This window comes from Rhinoderma darwinii, chromosome 5, assembly GCF_050947455.1.
Source record: "Rhinoderma darwinii isolate aRhiDar2 chromosome 5, aRhiDar2.hap1, whole genome shotgun sequence".
NCBI classification, from domain to species: Eukaryota; Metazoa; Chordata; class Amphibia; order Anura; family Rhinodermatidae; genus Rhinoderma; species Rhinoderma darwinii.
In genome coordinates this window covers 113,354,049-113,367,319 of record NC_134691.1, presented here as the reverse complement: position 1 = coordinate 113,367,319, position 13,271 = coordinate 113,354,049, and positions in this window count along the sequence as shown.

Genomic DNA, 13,271 nt, shown 5'->3' with positions numbered 1-13,271 from the left:
CCCTCGTTATTCCATCATCAATTAAGCAAATAAAAGGTCTGGAGTTGATTCAGGTGTGGTATTTGCATTTGGAAGCAGTTGCTGTGAACCCACAACATGAGGTCAAAGGAGCTCTTAATGCAAGTTAAACAGACCGTTAGGCGGACAAAAATGAAGAAATCCATCCGAGAGATAGCACAAATGTTAGGAGTGGCCAAATCAACAGTTTGGTACATTCTTGAAAAAAAAAGAGCGTACTGGTGATCTCGTGAACTCCAAAAGGCCTGGACGTTCACAGAAGACAACAGTGGTGGATGATCGCAGAATCCTTTCCCTGGTGAAGAAAACCCCCTCCACAACACCTACCCTGTGAAGTACACTCTCCTGGAAGTAGGTGGATCAGTATCTAAGTCTACCATAAAGACAAGACTTCATGAGAGCAAATACAGACTGTTCACCAATAGGTGCAAACCATTAATCACCCACAAAAATAGAAAAGCCAGATTAGACTTTGCCAAACAACATGTAAAGAAGCCAGCCCAGTTCTGGAACAGCATTCTTTCGACAGATGAAACTAAGATCAACCTGTACCAGAATGATGGGAGGAAGAAAGTATGGAGAAGGCTTGGAACGGCTCATGATCCAAAGCACACCACATCCTCTGTAAAACATGGTGGAGGCAGTGTGATGGCATGGGCATGCATGGCTGCCAAAAGGCACTGGGTCACTAGTGTTTATTGATGATGTGACTGAAGACAGAAGCATCCGGATGAATTCTGTATTGTTCAGGGATATACTTTCTGCTCAGATTCAACCAAATGCAGCAAGGTTTATTGGACGTCGCTTCACATTACAGATGGACAATGATCCAATACTTACTGCGAAAGCAACCCAGGAGTTTTTTTTAAGACAAAGAAGTGGAATATTCTGCAATGGCCAAGTCAATCACCAGATCTCATCCCTATCGAGCATGCATTTCACTTGCTTAAGCGAAAACTTAAGGCAGGAAGACTCACAAACAAGCAACAACTGAAGACGCTGCAGTAAAGGCCTGGCAAAGCATCACAAAGGAGGAAACCCAGCGTTTGGTGATGTCCATGCGTTCCAGACTTCAGGCAGTCATTGCCTGCAAAGGATTCTCTACAAAGTATTTAACAAAAAACATTTTATTTATGGTTAGGTTAATTTGTCCAATTACCTTTGAGCCCCTGAAATGAGGAGTCTGTTTAGAAAAATGGTTGCAATTCCTAAACGTTTCACAGGATATTTTTGTTCAACCACTTGAATTAAACCTGAAAGTCTACACTTCAATTGCATCTCAGTTGTTTCATTTCAAATCCAATGTAAAACATGCAGAGCGCAAATCATGAATGAAGATTGTGTCACTGTCCAAATAGTTCTGGACCTAACTGCATATATGTATCTCTACAGATATTCTGTGTGTTAATAGGATGGTCTGTTGATATCACTTACATAGTACTCAGTGATCTTCAGTCCTTTGTCTCTCATCTGTAAATAAATTGAATAGAATACTTAAAATAAATTGATCATTGTCGTTTTGATCTAGTGCAGCTCTAGAGAAGTTCCTGGAAAATTAAAGTGTACCTAAATGTTCAACAAACTCCTGACATGTCATAGTGACAGGTCATAAGTTTTAATTGGTGGGGGTCCGAGCATTGAGACCCCCACCAATAGCTAAAACGAAGCAGCAGAAGCGCTCGTGTGAGCGCTTAGCTATGTAGTTTTTATTCGGCTTTTTTCGGAAATTGATGTAGCGAAGTACTAGCTTGATAGAGAATCTATGAGCCTGTACTCCGCTACGTCGGTTTTCCATGGTTAGGAAGATTTTATGATTTTCCAAGAAATGAGGCTCTTACCTTCTCCATGGTAAATTCCTCCACTTGTATATCCTTGGAGAACTAGAAAGATAACATTGTATAAAGCCTTTCAAAAGGAATGTTTTTTTAAAAAATTTTTTTAATAAAGTCAATCAGTGTGTTTTGTGCAACTTTATAATTAGTTTTTATTCAAAATTATTTTAACTTTTTAAGATACAGCTGCTCTGTATGATGTATACAGAGCGGCTGTATCTTATGTTTGTGTGTGTGCGTATGTGTTAGAGATGTCACGATACCAGAATTTGGACTTCGACACTGATACTTCATTTAGTATTGCGATTTCGATACCAATTCGATACTTTGCCAACAGTAATAAAAAAAAAAAGTTCTTCCGTTTTCTGATGTGAGGCGCGAAGTGTGATGAATTTTAAATGTGCCTCACATTAATAGTAATTAACCCAATCATGTTTCTCAGTCATAATGGGTTAATGTGTAAGGTACATGATGGGGTTAATTACAATTAATGTGAGGCACATGGAGGTTAAATTCATCACACCTCGTGCCCCACAATAAGTGAAAAAAGCAGTGTTTATTTCATTTTTTTACAGCGTACACATCACAAATGATGAAAAAAAAATTGTTGTGATGGTTATTACGGCCGCGTCAATACTTAATATGTATATCTTTTATGTATTGAGACTTATTTTAATGTTTATTGCAAAAAAGGTGTATGTGTATTTTTTTTAAATTTAACATTACTTTGTGTTTTTACTTTATTTTTAAACTTTAATGTACTGGTATATTTCTATATGGCAGTACATTAGCCTGTTTACTGATAGTACACAGGCAGTTGTTAGGACATACCTGTCTGCCCATATATGGTATGTCCCTCAATCGCGTCACAGGAATTCCCTGTGACGCGATCCAAGGGGCATCCCCCCTTCTCACTTCCTCTTGAATGCTGCGTTCAGCTTTGATCGCAGCATTCAGGGGAATAGCAGTGGAAATTAGAGGTTTTTCTGATCTCCGCCGTTATAGAGCGGGGCTGCGGCTGTGTAATACAGCCATTGCCCCGTTCCTGACAGTAAGTGCGTGCGCAGTCAGCATGAGGTGATGCGGCTGGCGCTGCACTAATGAGCGGCGGTTCAGGCACTGAGAACAGAACATGGGGGTGTTTTGCAGTGCGCCCGCCATGTTCTGTCTTCAGTGCTGCCGCTCATTAGTGTAGCGCTGGCCGCTTCACATTGTCCTGATGGCGCGCACTTATCAGGACTCGGGAGCAGGCAATGGCTGTATTACACAGTTGCAGCCCCACTCTCATACAGTCATACAGCTAAGTATCGAAATACATGAAATAACGGTATTGAACAGTATCGAAGTTTCGATGCATCGTGCATCCATAGTGTGAATTTTTTAGGTTTGTAGAACTGTGACATTGGGTAAACGTAGCCCGCGCATGCGCAAATGGGCTGGAACGCAAGTTTCGATCCGGCGCATGCGCATTGGTGATTTACTCACCGCTTGCGTTACATAGACTCTATTTCCGGTCTTGGCGCCATCTTTGAGCATGCGCAGTAGGCGCGCGCTAACGCTGCTGTCTCAAGGTGTGCAACAAATTGGTAATGTATGATTTCCTATGTGATTTTGATATAACTATATCTTGTAGATTGGCCTCTGCAGCTTTCATTGATTAGCCTAATTGCTAATTAAAGCACAGTAGATTGTTTTTACATATTTTGTATCCACGTACATTGCACCTGATATATGAAAGTACGATTGTACTTATGCACTTTGTAAAACTGTTCCATAATATGGGTTGAAAGTTCTATGTATACACTTGATTTTTGTAAATTGTACATCAATTGGTTTTATGTTAATTATTGGATGTACTTCCTATTTGTACCTGACAATGTGTGTAGTGTTGTACAGCTTGAGAAAGGTTCTGTGACGAACCCCGAAACGTCGCTGCTCACTTGAGGTGAATAAATCCACCCTTTTTTCATCTATCTGGAAGTCCTGGTGCCGTTATTTTGTCCTATGGTTCTTATGTATTCAAGTTTGGGAACTGATTCATCCTCTGGTAACGTGCACATGGCCTAATATCAGGGGCGGACATACCGCATGTGCAGCCGGTGCAGCTGCACAAGGGCCCCGCGTGGGAAGGGGGCCCGTTCCTCTGCTGGCCGACTCAGTTCTCAGCTGCGCGATGCTGAGGACTGAGACAGAGGCCCGTGGACCACTGGCGTAGCTATAGGGGTCGCAGCGGTCGCAATTGCGACCGGGCCCCGAAGCCAGGGGGGCCCACGGCCCCCCGCACCACATCAATAAAAAGTTACTATAGTAACTCGGGCCGCGGGCCCCTGTTACTATAGTAACATACTTTACTTACCTTCCTGGTTCCGGATCGCAGCGGAGGTCCTGACGTCAGGCGCTGTGCGCAGCGCATGACGTCACAGCGCTATGCCGCCGCGCACAGCATCGAGACTACAGAACTCCCGCCGCGGCCGAAGAGGAAGGTAAGATAGCCCTGACTGGCGGGGTCCGACTCCTGGGACCCGCCAATCAGCTGTTTTGAAGGGGCCGCAGCACTCGTACGAGAGCTGCTCCCCTTCATTCCTGTCACTTCATTCCGGTCACACTGTGAATCGGTTTCGGCGATTCACAGTGTGGGCGAGTAGTGAAATGAAGGGGAAGCAGCTCTCGTACGAGTGCTGCGGCCCCTTCAAAACAGCTGATTTGCGGGTCCCGGGCGACACATCAGCTATTGATGGCCTATCCTGAGGATAGGCCATCAATGTTTAGGGACTGCACAACCCCTAAGCCTACGATGTAGCAGGCTTAGGGGGCCCATGAGACAGGATCACAGATTGTGTGATGCTGTCTGCTGGGCCCTGTATCTAAGCCAATCACATGGTAGGCTTAGATACATGGCCCATGCGTGATCCTGTCTGCTGGGCCCTGTATCTAAGCCTACCACACTGTAGGTTTAGATACAGGGCCCCAGCACACAGTAATCTTATACTGTATAAGATTACTGTCTGCTGGACCCTGTATCTAAGCCTACCTTGTGGTAGGCTTAGATACAGGGTCCCACAGACAGTATCACACATGGGCCCTGTATCTAAGCCTTAGGGTATGTGCACAGACACTAATTACGTCCGTAAGTGACGGATGTATTTCGGCCGCAAGTACCGGACCGAACACACTGCAGGGAGCCGGGCTCCTAGCGTCGTACTTATGTACGACGCTAGGAGTCCCTGCCTCGCTGTGGGACAACTGTCCTGTACTGTAATCATGTTTTCAGTACCGGACAGTTGTCCGGCAGCGAGGCAGGGACTCCTAGCGTCGTACATAACTATGATGCTAGGAGCCCGGCTCCCTGCAGTGTGTTCGGTCCGGTACTTGCGGCCGAAATACGTCCGTCAATTCCGGACGTAATTAGTGTGTGTGCACATACCCTAACACATGTGTTACTAATCATTTTTTGTGTGTTTTCTTACAGGTTCGGTCGTTGGACTACGGCGGATTCCAGGACTACTTCGATGACAGCTTTTTTTTTTATTAATAAAATGGTTAATGAGGGTTGTGTTTTTTTTTTTTATTTCAATAAAATATTTTTTCTATGTCTTTGTGGTTTTTTTTAAACTATATTACTACCGCCTTAGTAATGGCCGCCGGCTGATTGACAGCATCCATTGCTAAGGCAGGGCTTAGTGTTAGCCGGTGCAGAGGCTAACACTAACCCCCTTTATTACCCCGGTACCCACCGCCACCAGGGGTGCTGGGAAGAGCCGGGTACGATCCAGTACCTGACCATCTGTAGTGATGGTCGGCCACTGGGGTGGCCGCAGGCTGGTATTATCAGGAGGGGAAAGGCCAGATACAGTGGCCCTTCCTACCCTGGTGATGCTAGGCTGCTGCTGCTTTATTGTATCTGGCTGGTTATGAAAATGGGGGGGACGCCACGTCATTTAAAAAATAATTGGAAAGAACGATGTCGGGTCCCCCCCAATTTTCATAACCAGCCAGATACAACACAGCAGCAGCAGGCAGCATTACAAGGGTGGGAAGGGCCACTGTTTTTGGCCTTCCCCAGCCTAATACTACCAGCCTGCGGCCACCCCGGTGCCTGCCCGTCACTACAGCTGGTCGGGTACTGGTTTGTACCCGGCTCTTCCCAGTACCCCTGGTGGCGGTGGGTACCGGGGTAATAATGGGGGTTAGTGTAGACTCTGCACCGGCTAACATTAAGCCTCGCCTTAGTAATGGAGGTTGTCAATCAGCCAGCGGCCATTACTAAGGCGGTGATAATAAAGTTTAAAAAGATACAAGCACATAGAAATTTTTTTTATTGAAATAAAAACACAACCCTCATTAACCATTTTATTGAGAATAAAAAAAACGCCGTCATTGAAGTCCTCGTATCCGAAGTCCAACAACCGAACCTGTAAAAAAAACACAAACACACAAAAATAATCAGTAACACATAAAGAAGCAAAATTATTATTCTTACCTTTCCTGGGTCCAGCGCTGGAGCCGCAATGTCAGCGAGCTGGGCCCTGTATCTAATCCTATCATGTGTGATACAGTCTGCTGAGCTGTGTATCTAATCCAATCATGTATGATACTGTGCTGGGCCCTATATCTAATCCGATCATGTGTGATACTGTCTGCTGAGCCACTGTATCTAATCCTATCATGTGTGATACTGTCTGCTGAGCCACTGTATCTAATCCTATAATGTGTGGTACTGTCTGCTGAGCCACTGTATCTAATCCTATCATGTGTGATACTGTCTGCTGAGCCACTGTATCTAATCCTATCATGTGTGGTACTGTCTGCTGAGCCACTGTATCTAATCCTATCATGTGTGGTACTGTCTGCTGAGCCACTGTATCTAATCCTATCATGTGTGATACTGTCTGCTGGGCCACTGTATCTAATCCTATCATGTGTGATACTGTCTGCTGAGCTGTGTATCTAATCCTATCATGTGTGATACTGCCTTCTGAGCCACTGTATCTAATCCTATCATGTGTGATACTGTCTGCTCAGCCACTGTATCTAATCCTATCCATAGTTTATAGGGTCGTAGTGCTATAGATATGCTATGCTGTCTCCTATACACACACTTTTTTTTGGGGCGGACACATATGTATTGGGGCTATTTCCCGGACATTTTAAGCCCTGAGGGTATGTTCACACGGCAGCGTCTGTTACGGCTGAAATTACTGTGCTGTTTTCAGGAGAAAACAGCACCGTAATTTCAGCCGTAATGGCATGTGCAGGCGTCTTTTGCTGCGTCCACTACGGAAGTAATTGAAGCTGGTTTTCCATGGAGTCCATGGAAAACGGCTCCATTTACATCTGAAGAAGTGACAGGCAGTTTTTTACGCGCCGCCTTTCGACAGCGGCGCGTAAAAAAAAATGACCATCGGCACAGAACATCGTAAGACCCATTCAAATGAATGGGCAGATGTTTTCCGACGCTTTTGAGCCGCATTTTCGGATGTAATTCAATGCTAAAACGCCCAAATTACGTCCGTAAATAGTGTGTGTGTGAACCCAGCCTTAGTGACGCCCCGGCTGCTAGTGCTGCATTGTTGGGTCACTTAGGAGACCCAGCGATGCAGCTGAAAGCGGACCGTCGGCCATGAGAAGTTTGCGGGGTGGGGGGGGGGGGCCCTGGCACATTATCTGCACAGGGGCCTTTTGCAGTCTGTGTCCGCCACTGCCTAATATAGAGCTGCGTGGAGTGCTGTGTTCATCTACAATTGCAGGGTGATTAAATAAGAGAAAAGCACTGCTGGGAGAGTGTGAGAAAGCAAGAGTGTGAAGACTGGTCTGCTGCTGAACAGACCTGATATTTACAGAGGGGTGAGAGCTAACCCCTGCAAAGGGCTGGACTGCGTGCTTTATACTTGAACTTTTATTACTTGAAACGTTTCTTTCTGTTCTAAGCTTTGTGTATGCTGATGAAACAAGATTCCTTTGTGTTTATTGCACTTTGCTGCTTGAAAGAGAAATAAAGCTTCTAAGTCCTGTTTAACAAGAATACAGCGCTCAGTGTCGCTTTGCCTAACAACATTCCCCAAACTGCTACAATAGGTATATGTGTATGTATATATATTTCTATGTGACGGTGTATATATATGTATATATACATACATATATAATATATATATATATATATATATATATATATATATATATATATATACACACACACACACACACATATATTATATATGTATATATCTCTAGCAATGAGAAAGGCCCCATGGAGTAGGGCTGAAACGTCGCAAGGGGTGATTAAAGTGATCCTATTTTTCACTACAACTGGAGTGCTGTCTCGTATTTTGGAGTGGGCTATATACATACATATATATATATATATATATATATATACACATATATACACACACACATGTATATATGTGTGTGTATATATTTATACATATAATATATATATAGTGTGTGTGTAGGGTTGAAATTTATTCTGGTTAGGTTTTTTTCTGTGTACTTACAGAAGTTCTGTGTAATAATAGGATCATCTGCTGATATAACTTACATAGTCCTCGGCTTTCTTCAGGATGTGCGCCATAACGTGGAGTGGTGGAGGCTACAATAGAACAGTTTGTATTTAGTTTTCTTTTTTAACTTAACAAATGTTTTATAATTAATGAATTAAAACTTGATTCATTTCCATTTATTAAAATTTTAGAAACATTCCAAGAGAATTCTAAAAATATCAATCCACACCTAGTGGTGTAGCTATAGTAGTCGCAGCGGTCGCAGTTGCACAGGACCCCCTTACCACTGTCCACTGTGTAGACCCAGCAATGCACCTGTATCTATCTGATATTTATGACATATCCTCTGGATATGACATAAATGTCCCTGATAGGCAAACCCCTTTAAATGATGAGCGTCACAGGCGCAGTGCTAGTAAACGTCACAACTGCAGCCTGCAGGGGAGTCTGGGAGCACTTCCATCAACGTCAGCCCTCCCCCAGCTGCACCATCATCTCCCCCATGTGATCTCTTCATCTTTGTGCAGTATGAATTAGGAGGAGCTCTGTGTTACTGTGCTAGGCCAATGTAATGACGTCATGTCATCGCTACAACACAGATCTCAGCCTTAGCGGTGCAGGGGTGGCTAGGGACTTTACTGTAAGGGCTGGAAGAGGGTGGCATGTAATACCAGAGGCACAGGACAGAAAAGAACTGGACAGGCAGGAGCCATTCCTTCTCTGCAGGACAGGCAGCAGGAGTTAGGAGGAGCTCTGTGTTACTGTGCTAGGCCAATGTAATGGTGTCATGTCATCGCCTACAACACAGATCTCAGCCTTAGCGGTGCAGGGGTGGCTAGGAACTTTACTGTAAGGGCTGGCGGAGGGTGGAATGTACTGCCAGAGGGACAGGACAGAAAAGAACTGGACAGGCAGGAGCCATTCCTTCTCTGCAGGACAGGCAGCAGGAGTTAGGAGGAGCTCTGTGTTACTGTGCTAGGCCAATGTAATGGTGTCATGTCATCGGCTACAACACAGATCTCAGCCTTAGCGGTGCAGGGGTGGCTAGGAACTTTACTGTAAGGGCTGGCGGAGGGTGGAATTTACTGCCAGAGGGACAGGACAGAAAAGAACTGGACAGGCAGGAGCCATTCCTTCTCTGCAGGACAGGCAGCAGGAGTTAGGAGGAGCTCTGTGTTACTGTGCTAGGCCAATGTAATGGCGTCATGTCATCGGCTACAACACAGATCTCAGCCTTAGCGATGCAGGGGTGGCTAGGGACTTTACTGTAAGGGCTGGCGGAGGGTGGAATGTACTGCCAGAGGCACAGAAAAGAACTGGACAGGCAGGAGCCATTCCTTCTCTGCAGGACAGGCAGCAGGAGTTAGCAGGAGCTCTGTGTTACTGTGCTAGGCCAATGTAATGACGTCATGTCATCGCTACAACACAGATCTCAGCCTTAGCGGTACAGGGGTGGCTAGGGACTTTACTGTAAGGGCTGGCGGAGGGTGGCATGTACTGCCAGAGGCACAAAAAAGAACTGGACAGGCAGGAGCAATTCATTCTCTGCCGGACAGCAGGAGATAAACTCGGAGGAGTCACAGACACAACAGGGGGCGCTCTGATTCTGGGTGCAGGTAGACTAGCCCCTGCCCTGGCTCCACTAGAGAAATCTCTTAGTGCCCATTATGACTAGATATTATGGCTCTCTATTCAGTATTATATGGTTGAAAACCTGGACATTTCTGCAGACTTGCCCCTGTAGAAAAAGGATATATGATAGACCAGTTTAGCACTTGCCAGTTTCTATAGGGGCTAGTCTGTGTAGAAATGGCACCATTTATATCACATAGACCACTCAGAACATGTAAGAGGTTTTATATGTAATTTACAATATTGCACAAGAAGTGCATTCAATTCTACATGGATTTCCCTTTGTAGAAAAAGGTTTATCATATACCAGTTTCTATAAGGACTGGTCTGTATAGAAATGTATATGTTCTGTCCATCATTTTATATCACATGGAGCTCAGTATACGTGTATACAGACTAGCTCCTATAGAAACCTGTACTACATGTGCTGAGCTTTATCTGGTGTAAAACGGCTGACAACAAATGCATTTCTATACAGATTTACCTTATAGAAAAAGTTGTCATGTACCCGTAAAATTACAATTATGATGGGTACCCACCAGATTTACTGCCCAGGCACCTCAAACTGGCCCTGATAAAAGTTGCAGAAAGTGCTGGTTTCCTTATTATACTGAACATATGATATTATTTGATAATGGATAAAATATAAATGTAACTGGTATGAATCTAGTGTAAGGAATGATATAAAGAATAAAGCTGTAACAGTGAGGTGATTCTCTTAGGATGCAGAACATTACTACCGATGTCACTGGGATTACCAGAGAAGATCTATTACTTCATGGCTGCAGAGAAATGGAGGGACATGGTGGAGTTTTGTTATTTCCAGGACACAATTTACATAATTCTGTCCTTCTCTTCTTCATATTCTGCAGTATAGGATACTATAGAATGTAAAGGGCAGCGTACACTGGAATACTTACATATAAAAGTACTCCGTGGTCAGTAGAACGGCTAATATTTGGAACAATATGTAGGGTAGAAGTGAATTTCTCTTTTAGGACTGCCTTACTATACTGATGTGGTATGTGGTCAGTGATAAAGTGTCCAGTACTGCAATATATATAAACTATACACTGAAATGCAGACATAAAAGACTCTGACACTGACAGTATTGGTGAAGCAGGCCAGCAGTGCTGATGCCATCATGGTAGGTACGTCCATGGTTCCATCTTTCTCTTGCCGGCGCTCCATGTCTTCTGCTCTAGCGGGCAGTCCGTGTGTCACTGGCTTCTGAAAACACAGATAGTATATAAAGATATTTACACATGGAGAAATATGTAGTGTTCTTATATGTGGAGTGCAAGGAGGGAGTCATTCCTACATTGGGTACTAAAGGCTCATGCACACGACCGTTGTGCCACTCAGGCCGTTTTTGAAAGGATCCGAGTGACACCCGATAGTCTTCACGGACCCATTCACTATAACAGGTGAATCGGGTCCATGAAAAATGGTCGGAGTCTCTGATCCGAGGAAAAATAGATGAACATTTCCTATCTTTCCTCGGATCACTGACGGGACTCGGACGGCACACTCGGTCGTGTGCATGAGGTGTAAGATCTGGAGCTTCATCTTCTACATTACAGTCGGGTCTTCAGTCTCCCTTCAGGACTGTGTCACTTGTAAAAGAATAAAGTTCTGTGCAGACCTGGCAGAGCTGTACTATATCTCCACCAACAACCCTGCCGCAGGACCCATGTGTGGTGTGGATAGTTCTAGAAAATGCTACTAGTACTATTTCTATTATCTTTTTATTATAACATGTAAAAACATAGGGTGAAATTCAACAGCTTTTCTACACCAATTATTTAGTGTGGTTATATAAATTATACATTGAAAATGAAGTAATAAAAGACACTGACCGTAAGGCCATGTTCACACAGGGCGAATACGCTGCGTAAAAGTACACAGCATATCTGCCCTGGAACCTGCAGGGAATTCCAGCCGAAAAAACACACCAAATTGTGGTGCAGTTTTTCAGGCGTAATGTCCACTGCAGAAAAAAAAAACACTTAGGGTATGTGCACACACACTAATTACGTCCGTAATTGACGGACGTATTTCGGCCACAAGTACCGGACCGAACACACTGCAGGGAGCCGGGCTCCTAGCATCATAGTTATGTACGATGCTAGGAGTCCCTGCCTCGCTGCAGGACAACTGTCTCGTACTGAAAACATGATTACAGTATGGGACAGTTGTCCTGCAGCGAGGCAGGGACTCCTAGCATCGTACATAACTATGATGCTAGGAGCCCGGCTCCCTGCAGTGTGTTCGGTCCGGTACTTGCGGCCGAAATACGTCCGTCAATTACGGACGTAATTAGTGTGTGTGCACATACCCTAATACTTAAAGGGAACCTGTCACCAGCATTTCACCTATTGAACTTTACTTCTCCCTCACTGGCCGCTGCAATAAAAAGTTCATTGCCGTATTCCCCTCTCCTAAACTCTTCCTCCGACTGTAAATAACGGTCTGAAAACATTTTGCGCCTTTTATCGTAATAATCCGATGTCCCGTTGTACGCACACACCAGAAGAGGACATCAATGCACAAGCGCGGGATTTTGTGTGATGGGGGAAGGCGTGGAGCTGTCAATCAAAAGTAAGGAGGCGGGGTAAACTCGGAAAGACTTGAGGAATGAAGGTTTGACTCTTTTCAAATGAAGATATGACTCTTTTATGCTCATTAGCATACAGCACAGGAACACTAAAAAAACTGAATATTAAAGCTATAGAGCTGACTAAGAAGACAATTATAGGTTATATAGAAATAATTTTTCACCTACTACCACTTGGTATTGCTGGTTTAATAGGTGAAATGCTGGTGACAGGTTCCCTTTAAGCCCGTTCTACATAGTTATGGTGACGCGTCCCCGTGTTGTCCTTGCAGTGCGGCCTCCTGGGATAAAGCTACAGCCCATATGACCGCTGCAGCAGTCACATGAGATAAAACGTCACTCCAGGAGCCTGGCCTGGACGGACAATAAAAGAATGAGTCGCTATGGCAACACCTGGGTGGTAAGTATAAACCTTATTATTCATTTTAAACGACAAAAAGCATTTTCTTTTTTCTGAATGGCACATTTTGTAACGGAATCCCATTGTTTCCGCCGCAAAAATTGAATTCAATGGGAAAAACCCACAACAGAAAAGCAGCGGATCCAAAGCAGATTGACATGCTGGGGAATGAAAAAACCGCACCACAGGTCAATTTCAGGGTTTTTTTGGTGGATTTTTTACGCAACGTGTGGGTGAGATTTGGTTACATCTCATCCACTTTGCTGCTACTG